This window comes from Thamnophis sirtalis, unplaced genomic scaffold (genome assembly GCF_051295495.1).
Source record: "Thamnophis sirtalis isolate CommonGarterSnake01/CBP01778 unplaced genomic scaffold, rThaSir2_p1.2 scaffold_10, whole genome shotgun sequence".
Lineage (NCBI taxonomy): Eukaryota > Metazoa > Chordata > Lepidosauria > Squamata > Natricidae > Thamnophis > Thamnophis sirtalis.
Window position 1 is genome coordinate 20,761,302 of NW_028261390.1, and position 25,561 is coordinate 20,786,862.

Here is a 25,561-nt window from a genome sequence, read left to right on the forward strand (position 1 = left end):
GGTGGTAAGTATGCATGTACCCGTGCTGCACCTACTGGTTGCAACGGGATCCGGAACCCACCATTGATGCACTCACATTGGCAAACTGGGTGCAGATAGGTTAACTGACCACCAAATGGTTAGTGGAGCATCTTCATGCCAGCAAAAGCATGACACAAGTCCAACTACTTTGGATGAGTCCCCAAAACCAGTTGTGCTTTTGGCTTCTCCATTGTCTTTCTGGCACTGAATACAACATTTTAGAATTCGACTTTGGACAGAATAACTACTCTTTTGCTAGATCCTGATTTTGGACAAGACATTTTTAGCTCTGTGTATACTATGAAGGGTTCAAGCCATAGGATAATTCCAAAGGCAGATAGTATGGAACAAATAGTAATCTTTTGCCTTTGGACTAATTTCATATGATTTGTTCAAAAACTATGTGAAAATGTTCAGTTCATATCTCTTTCCTTCCTTAAAAGCATCCTGAGCAGAAAGAACATGGGATGATAGAAACAGAGGGAGAAAAAATTGTCCTTTCATAACTATTTTTACTACCAGTTCTGTGGGCGTGGCTTGTTGGGCATGGCATGGCTTATTGGGTGTGGCAGGGGAAGGTTACTGCAAAATCCCCATTCCCTCCAGATCAGCTGGGACTCAGATGGCAGAGAATAGATGTTGGTGGGGCCAGTCAGAGGTGGTATTTGCCAGTTCTCTGAACTACTCAATATTTCTGCTACCGGTTCGCCAGAACTGGTCAGAACCTGCTGAATACCACCTCTGCCTAACCCTCCTTTCCTTCACCAGCCTGCAGCTCAAACCATTTACCCCATGCAAATGTAGATATGTTTACTTTTCTTACTTCTCTTGGAAGTGAAACTGTGTCTCACTTATTTTGGCCATGGCATGCAGGGGAATTCACTGGAGAAAGCAATTATGCTGAGAAAAGTTAGCAGTAAAAGGAAACAAGGCTACCAAAGGACACAATGATGAGAGATCATCAAAGGTGACACCAGCCAGAGCATAGAAAAGTTCAAAGAAACAGGGCAAGATGAGAAGATGTGGAGTTGGGCATGACTGAATGGATAACATCATCTTCATTATCTTACAGGATTGATTTCATTTTGAGGAGAGATCATTCTGAAACTATTTTAGTGGTTTGGATTTTTATGCAAAATAACTTTCCACTATACAAATATTTTTCTTTTCATTATCTACTAAAATAATTTCATGAGACTTATTGTATTTTCCTGAAAGGAAGTTTAATTTTAATTTTTGCTTTAAATGATGTGGCTTTAAAATGGGAAAATATCCAGGATTTGATAAGAAGATGGTAAGGGAGGCAGAGAGATTCTTTTTAATCCCTCCCTCTCCCTCTCCCTCCCCACCTCTCTCTTATTTATGGGATATTGGGGGTGAGCTTGATAAATATGCAGTTTTGATGTGAAGGTCTGTATGAATTTCACAGCCAGAATATTCCATGCTATTTGGGCAATTTCATACAAATTTGCTCTCTGAGATTCAATGTCCCAAGTTCTGACACGTATAAATACATCAAATTTTTTATGTCTTTTATTATTTTCCTGCCATAAGGATTCTGTGAATAACATATCTACAAAAAATCATTAATATAGAAATATATAATTTTGATGTACATTTCATGGACTTTAGTTGAGGGAGAGGTTTCCCATTCACACCTTGCTAATTATCAAAGTCTTGGATTATGAGTACACAACATTTCAGCCACTAGTATAGAATTATTGATGGTTTATCTGAATCAGGGAGGGATTACATTGTTCGAATTATAAAGACAAGGGATGACACCTAAAAGGTGTGAAGTATAGCTTCATTTTTCTTAAATGCCTTAAAGGATATTAGTGGGGTTACCATGGGGGCAAAGCTAATTATCTCATCTGTAGGCACGTTGCCATGCAACCAGATAAATCCAAGAAAATGTAGTATTTTTGCTGATGTTCTCCCCCCCTCGCTACATAAGCAATGCTTTGTATTATGTTACATGTGTTTTCCCCACCTAAATTCGCTAAATAACTTTGTCACATCCTTTTTTTCATAGCCCTGAAATATTTCAACTTCAAATTAATAGGAATCTCCCTTCTACTCTGTAAGAAAGAATCCATGCTTAACAGCTACTAACACAGTAAAGCGGTTATTTGGAAGTTCTCAAAATTTGCCTGGGGAAAAAAATGAAGAACATAAAAATAGGCATTTTCTGGTCAATTCTACAGGGTAAATATCCTCGTTGAATTTCAAATGTTTGAACTGTATATTCCATACGAAGTATCTGCAAAGGTGATGGCATATATGACATTTTTACAGTAAAGCATTAATTTCCTTAAAATGTTTTAATTTTTTCTATAGGCTAATAGAACTAAATGCACGTTCTTTTTATCCCTTGAAAATCAGGAAATGGTTTTTTAAAAAAGAAAATAGGATAAAAATTTAAAAATAATAGCAAAACATTTAACATGAGTAGGAATCCTAAACTCTGTAACGAGCCTTACTAGAAGTATATTCCAACTGAAAGGAGATAAATATATTGCGTTCCCCATAACTGTTAGAGAATTAATGAGGTTTTTTTTTTAAGATTTAAAGAAATGCAAGCAATTGTAGAAATCCAGTGAAGTATATCTTTTCACCTGATTTAACATGAAATTAAGTATTTTTCCCCTCCAGGAGACTTCATAAAATTTCCATAGTTCCCAAATCTACCATGAAATTATAAATAATACTACTGGCTCATCTGGCACATTTTAGAAGGATAATCTGGTGACATGTGGAAACTAAGCAGTTATAATAACAGAATGCTACTTCTTAATGGCCAAGATTGCTTCTCCTGCCTTGTTCAACAGCAGTATAGACATCACGGACATGATGAGGCAGCCCCTTCAATTCAAGAGTTACCTACGTACCATTCAGCAATATTGCTGTTTTCTTTTAGCTTCTATTTCCTCCTTCATCAGCCACTTCCCATACAGGATGCAATTCACTTAATATTAGCGTGCTATACTAGATCCGATACCAGGCTGTAACAAAGCACTCCCACCCCAAAATATTTCTTTAAAGCTTACAAAAGAGACGCTTTGGATTTGCAGAATAGCTTTCAAGGTATTGTCCCTTTACAAAACTACACAACCATGATGCAAAACTTCAGGAGGAAGCTATTGTTGCTATCCACTGAAGGGAATGTATATGCCCACCGACAGCCATTCCTGCTTTAAGTGGCTCCAGAAATGCAGTCTAGTTTACTTGAAGGGTGTGCATTGTGCATTTCACCTTTACTTTTGGGCAAGAACCTGGACGATAAAATTTTGACCAAAGGAGCACAAGAGGAGAAAAAAATTGTGCTCTTATGTATGCAGTAGCTATTTTGGATTGGGTTAATCTGGCTGTAATTGTGCAATTATCCACAGATATTTAATAGGAGTTTTTGCATTTCTAAATAATTAATTTTAACAATTGGTAGGGTGCTTTGATTAGTATTTTCACCATGCACCATGGCATATATTTGTCATCTTTCTTCTGATTAATTGTAAATTGGAATTTATTTTATGCAAAGTATTTTCCTGGTTTACTAGGTTGTGCTGGGAGAATATATTTATTCAATATGCAAAAAAAAAAACACCCTTTACTTATTGTTGTAAACAAACTTCTGCTGTATTGTAACAGGAATTGTAATGTATGTCAGTTCTCCTTTAATATTAGTTGTTTGAACAAGCAGCAAGGACATCCTTTTATATAAAATACCCTTTGTGGTGGCAAAGTTTTGACTTTTAGATGAAAACTAAACTAAACTAATAAAACACTAGCGCCCATTCAATAATGCATTTAATTTTATTGCTTCCAAATAAAATGAGGTACAGTTCAATCACTGTAAAAAAAAGGCAGGATGACATATAAATGCCTTATTCAGTTATTTTCATTTGGCTTTTCTCATTCCAAAGAACTATCAATATCGTGGTGTTAAATGTATTCTATTAAACAAAGCTGTAATTAATGATCCCATCACAGTCTGTTCCTGGTGGCACAGAGTTGCCTGAAGACATTGTTATGTACTCAAGGTCAGGAGCTCAGGAAGGCTCCGATGAGGACCTTCAGTAGTATCCTGTGGTGCAATTCAGCCAGTTCAATCTGGTTTGAGGAAAACCTGTAGCAGCGGTGGCAAGAGGCTCCACCCACCTGCCCAGACAGGTTTTGGGACAGGTTTTGCAGTCACAGGACACGTATTAACATTGTGGGTATTATAGTTGGTTGCATAGTCAGCCTGACGCTTAGCCTGGATTTGGCATTTTTGTCCTTCTGTTGATTCCTTCCCCTGAGATAGGCAGATTTAATAACATTAAAGATATCATTCCAAGCAAAACTGCCTTTTGCAATTGATTGATGGCTATTTTCTCAGTGCTGGTTGTGTTCCAATGGTGCTCCAGATGCTTTAGATTTGCACCCAAGGCACCTATTATTACTGGTACTATCTTTGTTTTCATTCGCCACAGTTGTTCTACTTCTATTTTGCAAGTTGTCGTATTTGTGATTTTCACCCACACTCTTGATGTCACCTATATAGGACATCTTGATTCCTTCAATTTTCACTATGTTTCCCCTGTTGATGATAATGGTGGTGCAGTTGCCCAGTCCAAAGTCATTGCAATATATTGGCTGTATATTTGGACAGTGTTGAGCAGTGATTCCATTTTAGATGTTGTTTTGCCATATAGCTTCACAATTGTCCTCATAAAGGAGGTGGGATAGTCTGTCACATATGTTTGATATTTGATAGCCATAGAAAATTGTTCAGTTATGGTTGGCAGAAGAACCAATTCAATTACTAACAGTAGTGACAATAGTGAGTCTCTCTGAAAGATCTCTCTGTCTTGATGTTAACCTCTCCCGGTCTATCATCATTGATCAGCAACTGTATCTTTTATTGTGCCATTGATCCTTACACAAAGCTTTTTCTATTTCTACTGAGCCCTGTTATTTTTAGGCACTTGACTATCCAATCATGTGGCAGGGAGTCAACTGCATACTTGTAATCAATCCAAGCTACATTCAAGTTGGTCTTTTTTCTGTTATAGTTCTTCTTCTTCTCAATTAAGAGTTATTCTGCTCAGTGGTGGGATTCAATTTTTTTAACTACAGGTTCTGTGGGCGTGGCTTGGTGGCAGAGGTGGGTTCCTACCAGTTCGCACCTATTCGGTAGAACCGGTTCGTCAAATCTACCGAACCAGTTAAAAGAGGTTCCACCAGTAGACCCGGAAAGCGGGCCACACCTACAGAAGAGGTTCCAAAAAATTTGAAACCCACCACTGCTTGGTGGGCATAGCAGGCGAAGGATACTGTAAAATCTCCATTCCCTCCCCACTCCAGGGGAAGGATACTGCAAAATCCTCATTTCCTCCCTGTCAACTGGGACGTGGGAGGCAGAGAATAAATGGGGGCAGGGCCAGTCAGAGGTGGTATTTACCAGTTCTCCGAACTACTCAAATTTTCCGCTACCAGTTCTCTAGAACTGGTCAGAACCTGCTGAATACCACCTCTGATTCCACTCTTAGAGCATTTCTAACTCTTTCTTCAGAGATTTTTTTTTAACTAGATGCTGCTGGACTTTATCAGCCACCACACCTGTTCTCAATTTGCAAGTTGTTTGGTAAGCAAGTAGTTGGCCTGTAGTTGCCTGGGGCTGTCCCTTTTGCTGGATCTTTCAAAATAGGGTAGGTTTTGCCAGATGTTAACTGATGTTCAATTTTGCTTCCTTGCAGCATCTTGTTAAACTGCTTAGCAATGAGTGGATGCAGACCAGTCAGACATTTCAACTAAAACCTATGCAGTTCTTTATCAGCTGGTACTGACCAATGTTTGCCATCCTTGCCCTTTCCCCCACCAATTCCACTGTTATTATGAGAGCTTTCATTTTACCACTTTCCCCACCCTCCAACTACTTTATCCAAGCTTCATTCTTGTTGTATTTCTTTGGATTTTCCAACAGCTGTACTCCATACTGTTTCTTCTTTGTCGGGTGTGGGCTGGTTCATTGCAATATTTTCATTGATGAATTGGTAGAAATGTTTCTGATTCAACTGGAATCAGAGATTCTGCCTGTAGTGTGCAATTTGAACAAAGACATTATAGTAAAACCCCAAGAATTAGAGGTAATTCTTGTTTACCTTAGCGAAGGCAGATTTAGTAGTCCCTCTTGCCATTGTTAAGCAAGGACCACGTGGTTCATTAAGAGAGGATTTCATATGACTGTGACTTTCGACTTCCTGCCACCTTCCCCACTGACTTGGGAAGCTGGCAGGGAAGACATGAGTGTTCATTAAATAAGGACCAGCAGTCCCTCAAGTAATCAGGTCTTGTGCCATGTACGGCTTTTATAAGTAATGACCAGCACCTTGAATCACATCCCGAAGCAAACTGGCATACAGTGCATTTCAGAAAGCAGAGGTTTTACATGGGCATGCCAAGGCATGACCATCACTGCCTAAGCTGCTGCATTTTGGATCAATTGAGGCTACCAAGTGGTCGTCAGGGGCAGCCCCATGTAGAAAACATTGCAGTAATCAATTTGCAAGGTGACTGGAACATGGGTTATTGTCTGGCACCTCCTATCCCTATCAAGAAAAGGTGCAACAGATGAATTTGTGCCGACACCTTCCCAGCCACAGCTGCCAACAGCTCTTAAAGTGAACATTTATATTTATTAACCATCGTAGTAGACATAGTAGCAACATGGTATCAGTGGAGAATCAGAATCTGAATTTTGGGGCCTTTCCTTCTCTTGGAAGCATAAATGGAATTGTAACCAGAATGTTGCATTCCTTTTTTTATATATACCATATTTTTTCGGAGTATAAGATGCACCTTTTTCCCTCAAAAAGAGGCTGTAAGTCTGGGTGCATCTTATATACTGAATACAGCATTTTTTTGCCTCCCAAAACCCCACCCCCTTCACCAAAATGGCCGTGCATAGCCTTTAGGAGGCTTTTAGAGAACTCCTGGGGGCTGGGGAGGGCAGAAATGAGCAAAAAATGGCCTGTTGTTTGCTCAATTTTAACCCCCCCAGCCTCCAGGAGCACTCTGTAAGCTTCCTAAAGGCTATCCATGCCCTTTTTTAAATGAAAAAGTGACCCGTTTTTGTGAAAAATGGGCCATTTGTTGCTCGTTTTGAGCAGGAGCACTCTACAAGCCCCCTAAAGGCTATTCATGCCTTTTTTTGTTGGGAAAAATGGGACTGTTTTCGTGAAAAATGGGACTGTTTTGGGATGTTTACAGAGTGCAAAAACTTTTTTTTAATTTGCCTCTTCAAAATCTTGGTGCGTCTTATACTCCGGTGCGCATTATACTCCAAAAAACATGGTAGTCCCTTATTTCAAATCATAGATAAAGTTGCTTTGGCAAGCCCTACGTGTAACTGACAATGCTACATGTACAGGGGTGAAATGCTACCAGTTCAGACCAGTTCACCTGAACCAGTAGTAAAGAAAATGCTATCAGTTTTGGCGAACAGGTATTTATTATGATCGGCCGTGACACATGATTTATATTAGCTAGAATGCATGATTTCCTGCTTTCTAGCTAATCTAAATCATATGGCACAACGGATTTCTCCTCCTCCCTGTTCTACTTATCTTTGCAGGCATACTTGGTAGCAGGCTCCACCCACCCAAACATCATCACGTCTGTTTTTCACACTCTGCACATGCGTGGATGGTCCTGCGCATGCGCGGAGGTGGCGTGTGCACCAGTGATGGGTTTCAAAATTTTTTAGAACCTCTTCTGTAAGTGTGGCCTGCTTGGCGGGAGTGGCTTGCTGGATATGTGACCAGGTGGGAGTGGCTTGCCAACCATATGACCGGGTGGGAGTGGCTTGCCAACCATGTGACTGGGTAGGTGTGGCCAACTTGTAAAATGTGGTGAAACTCACCAAACGATGCTCTTGCTTAGCAACCAAAATGTTGGCTCAGGAACTCTGGCATTGAAGTGTGCAAGTCTTAAAGCTGTCAAGTTACAAGACCCTTGCACCCCTAACCCTTTAGAAAAAAACCCCAGGAGTGTTCAAACTTGACAGCTTTAAGACTTGTGGACTTCAACTCCCAGAATTCCTCCTCTCGCTCTTCATCTTGATGATATGTGGAGGGGTGGGGAGAGGGAGCTGCAACCGTTTCTAAACAGCACTGTAGATTTGTGAAACCTCTTCTATAGAAGATGTTAGAACTGGCAGGAACCCACCCCTGATGTGCACTCACATTAGTGACCCATCACCCCTGCGCATGTGCACTGCCCTTGCATCATAAAAAAGACATTCTTAAACAAGTGTATAAGAAGTATTATTTTCCTTCTCAATATTTTAACCATTCCATATTACAGATCACACCATTCAGCATTCTTTAATATTGTTGTCTACAAGCCTGGCTTGGCATAAAGTGCACTAAATCTCCAAAGGATTTGCTCTTGTTCAGAAGTCAGTTGTTTATTTTTGAAACCCCCTGTAAGGGCTGAAGAAAGGGAACGTGGCTATTGTAGCACTTCTGGCTGCTTAACTGAGCACATCAAATCCTACAGAGCCCTCAAGTAAAGACCCGAGTCCTTCTTGCTGTTCATGATCCATTGAGACATTTTTATTATGAAAGCTGCTGACATCTTTTTTTTTTTCCTTCTGAGCACATAACGGGTGTTTGCACTTTCAACATTTTTTTCTTTTAATTTTAATTGGACCTGCTGTGTACAAGCCCAGTGGGATCAGGGGCATGTATGTTTGGGTGGATTATCTGGAAATTCCTCAGAGCAAGTGCTGACATCTCCTTTTGCTCATAAGCATATGTGAGCAAAGCTTCCCCCCCCCCTCCCAGTAATCTTTCTCCATTCTGCATGTTGATCTACAAAAAGGACCCTGCTCTGTGACACAGAGGCTCTTTCCCTGAAATAATACTTGGTCATGCTTTGCTTTTAGGTCCCTGCTTTTGATTTATGTATAAAAGGTAAAGTTTCCCCTTACACATATGTGCTAGTCATTCCCAGCTCTAGGGGGCGGTGCTCATCTCTGTTTCCAAGCCGAAGAGCCGGTGCTGTCTGAAGACGTCTCCGTGGTCATATGGCCAGCAGAACTAAACACCGAAGGCACACGGAACACTGTTACCTTCTCACCAAAGGTGGTTCCTATTTTTCTATTTGTATTTTTACATGCTAGGTTGCAGAAGCTGGGACAAGTAACGGGAGCTCACCCCGTTATACGGCACTAGGGATCGAATCACCAAACTGCTGACCTTTCTGATCAACAAGCTCAGCAACTTCTTACATTATATATAAATACTGTAATAAATACAATTATATTATACATAAATACTGAATACATAATATATTGAATACTGAATTATACATAAATAAGAACTTCAGTATTTTGATTTGTATTTCCAGAACTTCTCAATCAGCGACTGGAGGTCAAGGCCCATTGCTGTCCCCATCTCTGCAGAAACCCCATTTCCATTTGCCATTGCCAGTCAGTGGCAATGTGGTTTGTCACAAACTTTTGGCAATAGGTGAACTACCAAATGGTAATGGTAAGCCACTTGCAACCAATGTCACTTAAATAATATCCTGCCTACACAATGCTTCCTCTTCATATCTGGGCATAACTTAAAGTCACCTAGGTTGACTCCATGGCTGAGGATAAACTAGAACCTAGGTTCTCCTGCTTTTCTCCTAGCCCAGGGTGCCAAACTCAAGGCCCATGGTCTGGATCCGGCCCACAGGGTGCTTAAACCTGGCCCGCAGGGACAGCCTGGGAATGTTAAAGGACCGGCCTGTGGTGCCTCTGCTACCGAAAATGGTCTGAAAACAGAAAAATGGGCCATTTTTGCCCTCCATGGCCTCCCGCAGCACTCTGCCCATTTTCAGCCAGCAGAAATGGAGGCCTGTTTTTGGCCAGCAGAGTACTGCGGGAGGACATGGAGGGCAAAAATGAGGCATTTTACCAGCCACATTTTGGCTGGTAAAGTGCTGCAGGAGGCTTTTCATGCTGAAACTGGGGAGGGCACATGCAGCCCCCCCATGCCCCATTTTGGCCAACAGAGTGTTGCAGGAGGCATCCCTCCCATCTCCCTCTCCCCTGCTCCCCCCGGCCCACGGAGGAGAACTAACATGCTGATCCGTCCCTCAAAGAAATCCAGTTTGACACCCTTGTCCTAGTCAAACAAACTCCTTATAGGAGACTTGGCTACTTATCTGAAAGAGTTAGTTAGAAAAAGAAAGAAATGAGTAAGGAAAAAGAGCAATATTTCAATAGCTGTAAGGCAGGAAGGGCAAAAAGAAATGAATATAATTTTCTCATGGCACTTATTGGTTCCCTCCCAGGAATTCCAGCCACAGTGCTTTCAAGGAACATTCAACGGAATATTTGAACGAACTTTCAAATATTGCAAATCAAACTATAACATGCAAAAATGAATAATATCTGGAGACAAGCTATCAATGTATTGGCAAGCCATGGTTTCTTCTGTTGATATCTTTCCATCTGTCTCATTGTTGGAGAGATCACACACAATTTCCCTGTTACATTCATATAAGTATTTTTTTAAATGTTTCATACCTTCCTTTGAACACTGCCATAAAGGTAATATATTACTGGATTCCAAATCCCACAATATGATTTGCCATCTGTATATCTAAATCTGTAGTGGGTTGCAGGCGGTATGCCCAGTACGGGTGTACCAGAGCCTGCCCGGAGCACCGGATACCATCCCGGTACGGTGCTCCAGAGGGCCCACCTGCCCTCCTGAGCTCTTTGCCTGTCTTTTAAGGCTTCCACGCACACACATGGGATGTACAGTACCTATGCGATGCTCCACTGAGCAGCTGGAGCATTGCGGATACTCTCAGAGGCGCTAAGACTCATGTGCACACTGCATACATCCATGTGGATGATGCCGGGCCTGTTCCAACCATACGAGTTGGAACGGGATCTGGAACCCACCACTAATCTCTATATATTTGCATATAGTTCATGATATTCCATGATTATCGTATTTGATGTTGAGCCCTTTCCCCCCAAAGCTTGAACTGAAAAGAAGATAGGAAGGAAAATAGGAAGGGAAGGAAAGAAAGAAGGAGGAAGGGAGGGAGGGAATGGAATCAACTCCATCACAGAATAAATTCTTTGGTATGGTAATGGCTGTTTAAGCCTGTTTTCCACTAGCAGTTTTAAAACTAGAAAGATTTCACTCAGAAAGCTAATTTCCTCCTTTTAAATTATGAAAGAGTGCATTTTGCATGTACGCCAGAGGTGGTATTTAGCAGGTTCTGACCAGTTCTGGAGAACTGGTAACGGAAATTTTGAGTAGTTTTGGAGAACTGGTAAATACCACCTCTGACTGGCCCTACCCCCATCTATTCTCTGCCTCCTGAGTCTCAGCTGATTGGGAGGGAATGGGGATTTTGCAGTATTCTTCCTCTGGCATGCCCACCAAGCCATGCCACACCCACAGATTCAGTAGTAAAACATTTTGAATCCCACTACTGATGTACACACACATATATCACACAGGGACATGCTCTCATACCAGAGAACTGACCACACTCTTATTAATCAAATATTTAAAAAATAATAATTTCTCTATTCTATCGGAAGGAAGGAAGGAAGGAAGGAAGGAAGGAAGGAAGGAAGGAAGGAAGGAAGGAAATACTAAGGCAGCTTCACAATGCAGAAATTACTTTTCTCACCCATGCATAATTAATGGAAAGAAATGACTTTCACAAGCTGTGGTACAACCATTATCTTGGTTTTAAAAAAAGGTTTCATTAAATCATAGATGAAAGATCTTTCATTGCCTTTTAGATATGAGAACTTAACAGAACTCCGTCCTCTTTGTAAAAATGCAATATTCTCCCCAAAACCTGAGCATGGAGTGAAAAAAAAATATTTGTCCCTAATTTCTAGATGAGACTTTTGTAATTGGTTATCTTTCAGATGTGTTTGACTTATATTTTTATTCTTATACTTCTTAGCAGAACAGTAGTTCCATCCTCTGTACACAAATGATTGTGATATCCCCAACGTCATTAAATAACAGGCCAGATCATTCCTAATTATTATACAATATTCCACATTTGGATGTCCTTATAGGAGTTTTATCAATTTCATTTCCTTAAGGAACAATAAATAAGTAGCATCTGCTACTGCTGCACTAGGCTTCCAAATCATACATTTACACAGCTCAAACATAGCTGTGTTTTGTCTTTGTTTGCATAAAGTTATGTGGCATTTCCAGATGGATAGTTTCTAGAGCTCCTAATCACAAGATCTTAAATGGCTAGTCTGTATTTCTATCCTTAAAAGGTCTCCAGAAAAAGATGACAGGGAAGCACAGGAGATTATAGAAGTAATGCAATTTCATCTGCATTTCCTATACAATTCTGCATTATACAAACAAATCTCATCTAGAATATCTCTCCTCTATCTCATTTTTTTTTTTTTTTTGAAAGAAGGAAGGAAGATCTGTTCTCTTTTCTGAATGTTTTACTGTCCGGTAATGGTCCTGTATCGAGAAGCAATTCTCTAACCATTTAGTTTCCATGGGAACGCACTGCCTGTTGTTTATCTAAAAGAAAGCTGCAGAACCAAACACGTTTGATCAGCAGTGTCTAGCTAGGCGCTTGCAGAATATATATATATATATAAGACTTTATGTTACAATCTTATAGTATTGTTGTAACTGCATTTGCAAAATGAGTGGTGCTCGTTTTGAGCATTTCCAGGGAAAAAAACAAGATAGACGTTTATTAATTGAGTAATTAAGCTTATTTATCCTATCAGGCCCTTAAAACAATCCTCTTATATTCATTTTTAGTTCTGACAATGAACAATTGTTTTATCAATTTCTTGCATTACTGTCAAATGGCTTGCTGTGGAATGAGCTAGTTTTATTCTTGAAGAGTGCCATCTGTTCTTTGTCATACTACTAGTAAATAGTAAATGAAGCAAATAGTAAATGAAGCCCTCAATTTTCTCTGGTCCTTAGAACGGTGCTAAGAGCATGGTGGCTGGGGCATTCTGAGAGTTGAAGTCCACATGTCTTAAATAGCAATAGCACTTAGACTTATATACTGCTTCACAATGCTTTACAGCACTCTCTAAGCAGTTTATCCCCAAGCAAATTGCAAAGAGCCGAGGTGGCGCAGTGGTTAAATGCAGCACTGCAGGCTACTTCAGCTGACTGCAGTTCAGCAGTTCGGCTGTTCAAATCTCACTGGCTCAGGGTTGACTCAGCCTTCCATCCTTCCGAGGTGGGTAAAATGAGGACCCGGATTGTTGGGGGCAATATGCTGACTCTGTAAACCGCTTAGAGAGGGCTGAAAGCCCTATGAAGCGGTATATAAGTCTAACTGCTATAAAATTGCCCCCAAACAATCCGGGTCCTCGTTTTACAGACAAGGGTGGAAGTCTGAGTCAACCTTGAGCTGGTGAGTATTGAACTGCTGAACTGGTAGCAGAATGAGCCTGCAATACTGCATTCTAACTACTGCACCACCAAGGGTCTAAAGTTGCCAAAATTGAGAAATACTTGTTTAGAACAAAGACTGCCATGATTTAATGGTAGAAATGCATTGCCTACTTTTAAAAGCTTTGAAATATATTCATCACGATGAAGAGCTTTGGTTTCTAATCTACCAATCAGCAATTCTTATTCTGTTTCTCTGGAAGCTTTGTTTTCTTATTTTAAATTGGTATTTTATTTTTCTACTATTTCATTATTATTAAAATTCATTCTGGTTCATTATAAGCTGGCTCGGGATATTCACAAGAAAATGAAATAAAACATAGCCCACACAATAATGATGCTAGGGTCAAAGTAACATCCTCCCGAACCCCCGCCCCAACTTTATTACGTAACTACCATATTTTTCGGAGTATAAGATGCACCCTTTTCCCTCAAAAAGAGGCTGAAAATCTGGGTGTGTCTTATACACTGAATACAGCATTTTTTTGCCTCCTAAAACTCCACCCCTTTCACCAAAATGGCCATGCATAGCTTTTAGAAGGTTTTCAGAGAACTCCTGGGGGCTGGGGAAATGAGCAAAAAAGGTCCATTTCTTTGCCCCCGCCCCAGCCCCCAGCACCACTCTATAAGCTTCCTAAAGGCTATCCATGCCCTTTTTTGACAAAAAACAGGCTTGTTTTTGTGGAAAATGGACCATTTTTTGCTTGTTTTTGCCCCCCACCCTACCCCACAGGAGCACTCTACAAGCTTCCTAAGGGCTATTCATGCTCTCTTTTTTTGAAAAAAAAGGGGGGTTGCAAAAAATGGGCCATTTTAGGGAGGTTTGCAGAGTGCAAAATTTTTTAAAAAATTTTCCTCTTCAAAACCTTGCTGCATCTTATACTCTGGTGCATCTTATACTCTGAAAAATACGGTAAGTTTTTATAGTCATGCAGACATCTATCAGAAGGTAACAGGATGAATGTGTGAGACCAACAGCTTCACAAAAGGAGTTCCAGTACTGAGAAGACTTAATTACAGCTTCTCTGAAGATCATGGAAGGACCTCACTGGATGAGCTGGTTCATTTAGAAAGAAGCATCTAGGAGATATCAAGGTCCATAACATGTAAGACCTGAAACTGGTAACTTTTACTACATTATCTCTCAGGCTGCAGGCAGGAGGATGCAAACTTGGATTTCTTCAACATATTTGTGAAACCTCAACCTATATATACAAATAACGTTACTCAATTGAATACTGTATCTGATAGATTGGCTTGAGAAGAGCACTAACAAGAAATTCCTGATTGTATACACATCTGTTTCACAAATTGGCCATGAGTGAAATCTCTAGAAAACTTTGTGGTGTACATTAATCATTTGAGGAGTGGTGGAACTCTTTCTCTAGTTTGTGGTGCACACTGTGTGTATCAGATCATCATTATTCCAGGTAAGTGTGCAGAAGAGATATCTACCCAATAGGCAGCTTTTTGTCAATCTCTTCAGCAGGTCATTTGGAAACAGCCAATCATCTTCTGACAACTATTTATTAAAATTTCTGTCACTTTATGTGAGGATTTTTATGGTCAATATTTGAAGGCATACAATGATACCACTGTGAATAAGAGAGAAGTAACTCTAAATTCTGGACTGCTTGCTCATGCAGGAGCTGCCTTTCTGAGTCTCTGCAATGTTATAGAACTTCTGTAGGGGTTGAAAATTGAGCAAATTAATTAAAATTTTGGAAGATATTTTAACATCATGTTCTGTGGAGTTACAGGATTGACAGAAGTCTGTAAAGATTCTCAGTCATCCAGGTCATAGTTGTCCCAAAGATGCTTTTTCAGGAAGCAACTTGATTTCCTTGGTTTTTCTTTGAAGACAATTCGCTTCTCATCTACAGACTTTTAGCTATACAATTTGGGATGGACACCCTTTGAATGGTGTGGGAGTAGGAATGGATTTCCAGAGGAAAAACTGCAGACTACAGGAAGTAGGAGGATACAGATAAGCCTCCAAGTACTTCAACAACCCTCTAAAAGGATGCAAATGACCAGCTGTCTGCAATGAATATAAATCCTTCCATTCCCCAGCATTCTGTCAGAGCTGAAGAAGCTTCTTGGATGAGAAGCGAAACATTTTCAAAGAAAACTGACAGTTTTTCATTCATGTTTGCCTCATCATACCTCTTGGGGGAATTTATTATCTGGTGCATCTTGTCACCATCCATTGATTATTGAGTCACACAAAGAGTAGCTTTCCATACCCCCACACAGTAGCCTGCTGAGGAGTTTTACTTTTTTTCGCCTCATGAAGAAAAGGAATAATAATTAGGAAAGAGTAGGACATAGGATGGCTGCTGTTTTTTGAATTTCCAATAGCCAGAAAATAAGACTAACTTGACATGAACATGGCAAGATGCTGTTGATGGGAGGATGTTAAAAAAACAAAAACTAAAGATAGCAGTCACAATCACACAAATAAGCTTTTAATATACATTGCACATGCAACACAAGTAAAAAATGATTAGGCCTTCAATCATACCAACACAACCATTATCTTTTTTTTAACTTCCTCATTGGTTGCCCCATAGTGTAGAGCAGTGTTTCTCAACCTTGGTGACTTTAAGTCTTGTGGACTTCAACTCCCAGACTTTCCCAGACAGCTATGCTGTCTGGGGGATTCTGGGAGTTGAAGTCCACAGGACTTCAAGTTGTCAAGGTTGAGAAACACTGGTGTAGAGGCCAGTGGCTGTGTAGATAAACATGGCAATCCTAATTGTAAAAGAATGCCAATATGCATGCAGAACAAGTATATAAAGTAAAATTCATAACTTTAATATGCATTTTCAACAATCTTGGTTGTGTAAATTGTAAAAAAATGTTTAAAATACAGGAGTTTAGAATGACTAAGTACTGTTTTTTTAAAATAAAAACTGAAACTATGCATTCACTATACTTTTTCTTTTGAAAATATTCTAATTTAAAACTGGGATTCGTATGCATTTGGTGTTTTAGATTAAGCAGTTTGAAAAAATATTGGTAAAAATTATGTCTCATCTTCCTATTTCTAATTTGAATATAAAGAAAAAAACAGTATTAAAGGCCTTACAATAATAAAATAGAGATATATTATATCTGCTCCATTTCTCTTATCCACTAAGCCTTTCATCCTTTCAAAAAACAAAAATTAAATTGATCTGGTTGATCAGTTTTTCACAAACAAGATTTGACTGCTTTTTATCACCAAATTATCTCTGCAAACTAGCAGATTTATTCATCATCACAGCAATTTACCACTTCCAATATTAATCTTAAAAACATCCTTGTATAAAAATTTGACTTTCCTATTTAATATTTATTTTATCTTTGTCCCAACAAATGTTTGCTAAATCACACGTGCTGACTTGGAATGGCATTTTTAGCTTTGACACATATTTACGATATATATGAAATTCCTTGTTGCACTTATGTATGCAAAAAGAAAATGTATAAATAAACTGTTTAAAAAAATCCTTGATGTATGCATACCATAATTTCTGTGAAACTTGAGGAAAAGATCTTCTGATAAGCCACGGTTTAATGCAGCTTTCTTGATGACTTCAAAGTTATATCTGGAACATAAAGATCAAACACATATTCGACCAACTTTCACAATATTATATAGCCATGATGGCGAACCTGTGGCACCCAGTCATCTCTGAGCCGTTGCCCTATGTGAGCTCCAGTGCACATGTGCACACTGGCCAGGTGATTTTCGGCCTCCCCAGAGGGTTGGGGGAGGGCATTTTCACCCTCCACAGGCTCCAGGAAAGCCTCTGGAATCCAGAAATTCCATTTTTCGCACTCCCCAAGCTCCGGAGGCTTTCCTTGAGCCTTTAGGAGGGTGAAAGCAGTGTCCCCCAGGCTCCAGAGACCCGCCCTGAAGCCTCCTGGTGCCAAAAACAGAGTGTGTTTTCAGCCTCCGGAGTTTGGAAACAGGCATGTTTCTGATCTCTGGAGGGCATCCAGAGCCCAAGGGAGGCCATTTTCGCCCTCCCAGAGGCTCGAGGAAAGCCTCTGGAGGGCAAAAACCCATCCTAGCGTGGGGGTGGGGGTGGGGGGTTCAGGTGCATATGCGGGGGGGTCATGTGCTCATGCATGGGGGGGTGTCGCACGGCATGCACAGGTGGGCAGGGTACATTGCATTATGGGCATGAGGCATGCGCATACGTGCTCTATTGCATGCACACAATGTCAGCACATAAGGACAGAAATGTTCGCCATCACTGTTATATAGCAAGAGCACTTAGACTTATATACCACCCCACAATGCTTTACAGCACTCTCTGGCTAGTTTACAATGTCAGCATATTGCCCCCAATAATCTGGTCCTCATTTTACCGACCTCAAAAGGATGGAAGGCTCAGCCAATCATGAACCTGTTAGGATCTCCAGACTGTGGGCAGAGTGAGTCTTCAATACAGCATTCTAACCACTGTGCCTCTACAGCTCCTAACTCATCTAACTCATGTTTGTTTTGAAATAAAACCCACTCTGTCAGCCTCTGCTTTGCTGCTGCTTCGGCTGTCATTGAAACGGGTAGCAGGGGGCATGGTATCTGGGAGGGGAATCATTATGTGCTGGAGGAAGTTTCTAGTCGCTGATCTGACCACCTTACTGCGCATGTGGAAGAAGGGAGTTTCCCGCCAAGGCCAACTGTCCAGCATTCCATCCTGCTGAGACTTTTTGAAGTTATCTCCCACCTGACGGATGGGTGCATTATAATTGGACTGTGTACAGGGGTGCCAAGGGGAGGGGATTGAATTGTACTTGATATTATCCGCTTTCACGCCTAATTAACCAGACTCAGCTTTGCTTTCCAACTGTTCATTTATAATTAGTAAAAGTACACTTGATTTCAATCCAAATGGAGTCCAGTGGTTTCTTTCCTGATTACTAAATGAAGACAATGCTGACACACTCTATTTCCTGGAGTTCCTTCCACACATTCACCATTGTGTTTCCCACATTTTTTAAAAGCAGTTTTGAGATAACGTTCAGTTGTCTTCAGTCGTGCTAACACAAATATCACTGCTGTGTCTTGACCTGCTGCAGAATCTGCAGCAACAACAGCAACAGTGAATATACTTCAGACTAAAGAGAAAGAGAATAAATTACTGGTACAGGCCGCTTCCCTACCTCTTAATTCACACTGTGTTTATCTGTCTGCCAGTATGCCAGACAGTGGGAGGGAGATGAAAAGCCGTCAATCCACCTTTCCCCTTGAAAGACCTGCTACCCCAGCTATAGTTAGAAGGTGTTATAAGGCAAGAATTTCCCCAAATGACAAAAATATCCTCCTACAAGTTCTATAAAACTGCAGCATCTTAAAGAAATAGATTAGTTTTCAATGGTTTCAAATATACCTAACTGGCAATAAATCACAGGACAGCTATAAAAGGAGGCAGTTTCAGGCCATCCAATATATGTATAATACACTTATTACTGAAGTAACTGATGTAGCTGAGGTCACACTATCCCTGAGCAAGGTTCAAATGAATCTGATAGTTTGGAGAAAACACATAAAACCCCCCAACACATAAATGTGGGTCCCAAGCAGTCCAATTTGGAGTGAACATTTTGATTGCCAGAATGCTATGCATCTCCTGGAACAAAAACTGAAAAGCTAATGAACGGAATAGAGTATCCTGGGAATAAGCAAACTTGATTGGCTGCAGCTCAAGCAAAAGCAATTCTACACTGCCAACTTGCACGGTTTTAAAATATAACTTTAAAAGAGACAAATTCATGATGGATAATGCTGTCAATGACAGCAATTCCTATCTTGCAGGATCAGTATCCCCATTAGATTACTGCAATGTAAATGGGGTTGCCTCTGGTCTACAACCTGATTGCCTGCAGACTTTTCAGAGCCAAATTTTCTAACACAATTGAGTACAGAGAAGGGTCCTTGGAGACAGGGCATATCTTTACCTTCTTCAAAATCTCCCTCTCAAGGAGCCCACTGCCATTGCAAACACCCAACAGTCTGTCATTGTTCTGACCTAGGCTTCCCCAAAATGTACAAAGCAAATTCCTGGTCCTGACAAAACCCCTTTTATTAAATGAATGTGAAAAGGCCTGGTAAACAGTCTTTCAAAGGTGAAGTTATGACCACAGACCTTATCTAGCTTGGAAACCTGCCATGTAAATATTTTCCAAATGCAGTGCTGTGCAAGGAAAGACTTGCACAGAGTCTCTGAGATTCACGGACAGATCTTCACACTCCTGAAATGAACGAACGAATGAACGAACGAACGAATGGTTTCCTGCAAAAACCCACTCCCCTTTTGCTCCTCTTTTATTTCCTATGGGAGGGGCCATTCACTGTCCACCTGTGGCTTTAGTCCCAAGTCAACCCTGATTTCTTAGCTGTTCTTTTTTTCTGGCAGCTCTGTGCATGTGCACACTGGGAACAGGCTCAAACTGTTCCTCTGCCTCATTGCTGTCTAGGTCTGAAGGCAGCTGACAATCTACCAGATGGCCTAGGCCCCACCTCTGCCTCCAATACAGAGCCTTTATCCGAGCCTTCCCCAGCCTCCAGGACTGGCTCATGTTCCTCCCAAACCTCCTCACTGTCCGACTCTGCTGCCAGCTCTGCTGGCCACTGGTGGGCCACAACAGTCATCTCCCAGGTGATCTTAATCAACCAGGAAGGACAGGAAGGTAATAGGCAGGTAGCCATGCTAACAGCACAGATGTTCTCCACTCTGCTGGACTCACAAATTTAAACTCTTTAAAAAATAATCAAGATTATGATGATGCTGTTGATGAGTTTCCTTTTAGTGTACATTTATCTGGTTGCATTGGGGTACAAAAAGATATGAGTGGATAAAAGAAGTGTTGCAAAACCACTGAACTATCTTTTTTTCTCCTTGAAAGTCCTGCTAAAGTAGCTGAATTCCAGGAGCTGGATAAAGCAAGCATTCATGTAAATGGGGAAATGGACTGACTACCCGCAAACCCCCAGAGCCAAGCCTTTCAAAGAAAATACTAGTTTTTCCAGCTAAATTGCTACTGAGCCAGAAATAGCACTTGAACACAGCCAGTGTTTTGGGATCACAGTCATCTACAGCTGCAGAGTCCCGATGTGGAATTATACAGAGTTTTTCTGTGTGGGTTTTTTGGGGGTGGGGTAGGGACATATTGAAACCAAGGACATTTCATCTTCCTGTTCCTTCCAGAGATTGCCAATTACCAGTTTGCTTTAAAATGTTATCAGCATTTCTACTGAGAAGTCAGCATCTTACCTTTTTCTGCTAAGACAATCTGACCAGCTTTGAAAACCACTGACAAACTGACCACAAACTTACCGAAATAATTAACCAAATGTAGCCTAGTAGAAAAATATGCATTTTTTCCCCAGAGATATTCACCTTTATCTAGACCAGGGCCTAAATGTCTCTGGAGATTCTCAGTCATTCAGGTCATGGTTGTCCCAAAGCTGCTTTTCAAAAGACAACTGGACTTTCTAGGTTTCTTTCTTTCCTTGAAAGTGTTTTGCTTCTCATACAAGAAGTTTTTCAGGTTGATTCAGTACTGAAGAAGCTTCTTGGATGAGTAGCAAAATGTTTTCAAGGGGAAAAAAAACACAAGAATGTCCAGTAGCCTTTTGAAAAGTACCTTAGGGACACCAGAGCCTATATTACCAAAAATAGTCAATGCAAGCAGAACAAATGATTGATTACATCAGTTATTTATATTCAAGTTACAATATGATTTAGTATGTCATATGGATTCCAAAAACTGGATTAAATTAAACCATAGTTAACCATGAATACATCACACAAAACATAACCTTACACTGCTGAGCCCTTGAAGGCATACATATATCTGTTAAATGCTCATCGCTTAAGAAAAAGCAATGAGAGAAATAGTCTTGGGTTATTTCTCCACTTGCAAAGAATAATGTCTTGGAGAGTTATCCAACTATCATCACTGTGCCAAAATAACTCTTACAAAGATAGGCTTTATATCATTTCAATGACGTGTGAGCAATGGTATGAAAACTCTATACGTCACTAGTAGGGAAATGATCTTAATCAAGTCTGTATCTTACATCTCTTTGATGCATATAGAGTTCTTCTATCCCCTGATCTGCAGCATAGTCTGCTGCATGGAAAGAACCACAATTTGCTTTCATTAGTAAGCATATTCATTAGCCTTATTAATGAATGAATTAATGAATAAGGTATCTCCAGAGGCAGCATATACAACATGTTCCTCCAGATCTATTTGCCACTGTTCAGAGCATTATTTGGCTCTGCAGGTTTGGAGATCAACTGGAAGCATAGAACTAGTCAGCTATTCTCTATAACTCAGTATTGAAATTGCTATAAATTTTATCAGCCCTAGAAAGAAAGAGCAATTATAATGCAATTAGTGTTTGCTAAAGAATATTTCTAAGTGAATGTTTGCTAAAGAATATTTGGAAGTGAATATTTATAGGAATATCAGTATTTCTCTTTTAGTTATGCAGGAGAATACTGCTTTATTAGTACTCTCTTAATTATTTTTATTTTTAAACTAATCCACCTTATGTCACGATATTTTTTTAAAAAGTCTATTCTTGGTAGTATAAACATGAATCTAGGTATTATTTGAGTTGAGCTGCATACCCTATGTTTCTATTTCATTGAATGTTATTATCAAATCATATCAAGAGATGGGATTAAAATAATTAAAAAGGTAGTTTTATATGAAAACTAGTGCTCTTTCAATTATATGTTACTCCTGCTGAATCAGTAAAGCTTCCTCTGAATATTTTGTACTGTTGACAAAAAAAAAACCCCATATATATTTTCATGGATACATTGATGAAGTCCCCAGAAGCTGAGCTTGACTTGAATGAAAATTTGCTTTTAAACTTGTGTAGCATTGCAGTGTTAAGGAATCAAACTTCTTTTTCCAGTTTTGGTGTGTACAGAATCTTAGTCACCTATCATCTCTGAAAAGGGGTCCAATTAAAAGAAATCAACATTCAAGATACACCGCTGACACTACTTTATGCCTATTGCACAAATTGCAATAATTCTTAGATCAGCATATTCAGGATAAAGTCCTTATTTCCTTATAATGTGTAATTAAAATGGATTGTGCTTTGGCTAATTTTCCCAGCTAAATGTAGGATATTGGATGGGATCAAGAGGAAGCAGTCTCCAGATATTCTGAATTTTACTTTTTAGAATCCCAGACATTGTCCATGGAGGGACTCATGAGAACCAGAGAGGACACCAGACTGTTGATGCCTGGACAAGACAAAACTTTTCTCAATTCTAACAGAGCCGTTTTCATGTTCTTGGTAAAACAATGCTAGGTAGGATCACTCAGAAATTGTCCTATTGAATTCAGTGGGGCTTACCTCAAGGGAATCTCCCTGGATCTGCAGACTTATACTGTATTTCAGTCTATTCAATGGGGCTTGCTGCATAACAGGTAGACATACTGCAAATTTATAGTAGCTACAAGAAGGTAGATTAAGATAGATATAAAAGGTAAAGGTAAAGGTTCCCTTCGCACATATGTGCTAGTCATTTCCGACTGTAGGGAGTGGTGCTCCTCTCTGTTTCTAAGCCAAAGAGCCAGCGCTGTCTGAAGATGTCTCCATGGTCATGTGGCTAGCATGACTAAATGCCAAAGGTGCACAAGAACGCTATTACCTTCCCATCAAAGGTGTTCCCTATTTTTCTACTTGCATTTTTATATGCTTTCAAACTGATAGGTTGGCAGAAGCCGGAACAAGTAACGGGAGCTCACTCTGTTATGTGGCGCTAGGGATTCAAACTGCCGAACTGCCAACCTTTCTGATTGACAAGCTCAGCGTCTTAGCCACTGAGCCACCGCGTCCCACTAAGATAGATATAGGGCAATTCTTTGAGGTTAGGTGACACATCTGAAAATTCTGAGAATATCACAAGGGTACCCAAGTTTGTCTCTATCGTTTTTTCTGGAAGTGTGGACATAATTTCCAAATGACTTCACATGTGCAGCATGTTTATTTTCTAGCAAATTCCATTGAATCCAGGTGGGACTTAAAAGCAAGTTCTTGGAAATAAAGATGATGATGAAAGGCGTTTTGTGATATATCATCAAAATAATACTTGTCAAGAATAAATTGAGTTGTAGCCAAGAAGTCTGATGAACATAACAAAGATTTTGGTAGATACACTAGTGATCAAAGGCTATCCATTTTCTACCAGTTTTGTCACTTTAGTCCATTTAGAATTGAATTTATTTTTCTAATACACTGATTCCACTACTTATCTATATATATATATATAAGAGCAAAATACCACTCACTCATCACAAAATCTCCAGAACCATAAAACCTACAAACTTGAAATTTGGCACAAATGTTCCTCTTGACTTCTAGGTGCTCGCTAAGAAAGAATTTTTTTTAATGACTATCAGATCATTAATATTTCTTATATAGTAATGTAACACCCTCTGATGCTAAGGAGTTAGATATTCTACTCCCCCTTCCCACCTGAAAAGAACTCTGTTCCAATAGCTAGTTGCCTCACATTCTTTTACCTCAGTTCAAACCGGCAGACATTCCACTCCTTCACTCAGGAGCGGCCTGAGGCTCCTTACTAAACGTTGGTACCTCACCAAAATGTCTACGCCTATGGAACTGCTTCCAGACTCAAAGCAGCCGGAGCGATATTCCCTTATGTGTTCCAATCACTGACTACCACTGAGCCAATGGATTGTGAACTGAATTTCTCCTGCATAGCCTGATCACCTAGTTTCATTGTGAAGCATGGGTATCCAGCTAGTTAAATATATTTTCTTCTTCATAGTTATATACACACTCACCATTTCTGTTAAAAGTTAAATAGATCTTAGCCTTATAATGAAAATCAAAAGATTGGTATAATAAGCATTACAGAGGGGACAAAGAGGGCACATTTTAAAGAACACTGCATTTCTATGATTTATATTGGGGAAACTCATATACATAGTAAAGAAAACCAATTTTTATTCCCAAATTTTTAACATGCATAATCCATAGATTGCCTAAGATGGATCAGAGGAATATTATCATTTCAATTGAACTAGGCAGAGGATGGTTATTTTCTTTATTTCAGGAACTGAAGTTTAAGCAATTCCTGTCAGGGGAAAACATAGAACAATCTTATGAAGTCTTCTAATTTCACAATTTTTGCAACATGTCCTCTGCATAGATCAAACAGCCTTTGTTCAAATATATGTTTAAACTATAATATAGAAAAGAGAAAATCTCTAAATACAGTGTTATTAACATTGGATAAGTCTGAAGCTGATTCACAAGTTATGAAGTATTGCAGTTATGAGTGTGCAAAAATCACAACTAGAATAATACTAAAAAAGGGCTGACACAAGAACTTTTTTCAGATGAAGATTACATTATTTCGGTGGAAATTTATCTTATAGTCCTGCCCCTTTTTGAATGTGCATGTGATGATTGTACTTGCCGCCTGTTTGAAATGATAGTCACACCTACCTTGCTTTTACTTTGGTGACACCAAAACTAGAAAGAGACAGAATTATGGGCACATATTTACTGAGTGTCTTAAGACTACCATCAAAGGGGGAGAGAGGGCAGGGGGAATTTGAAGAATGAAAAAGACTTCAAAAGTATGTGAGAGCTGAACTATTGTTCAACTATGTTCCTTAGAGAAGTTCCCAGCTTTTCTAATAACCTTCTGCTTTAGCAGGAGGTTGGACTAAAAGACATCTGAGGTCTCTTCCAACTCTGTTATTCAGTTCTGTAAGAAGTACTTAATGGACAACTGTTTGTTACTTTTGGCAAACCTATTTTTCAGGGATAACCAGGTAGAGAATCTGCATACAGATGGGAGGTTGAATAACTAGCCTTGTGGTGCAGCCAGAACAATGTTGAACTAAATACACTCAAAACTGTAGAAATGGTGGTGGGTTTTACAAGAAATGCTCCTATACTACCACCTCTTACAATACTACACAACACAGTATCAACAGTAGAGACCTTCAAGTTTCTAGGTTTTATCATATCTCAAGACTTAAAATAGACACCTAACATCAAA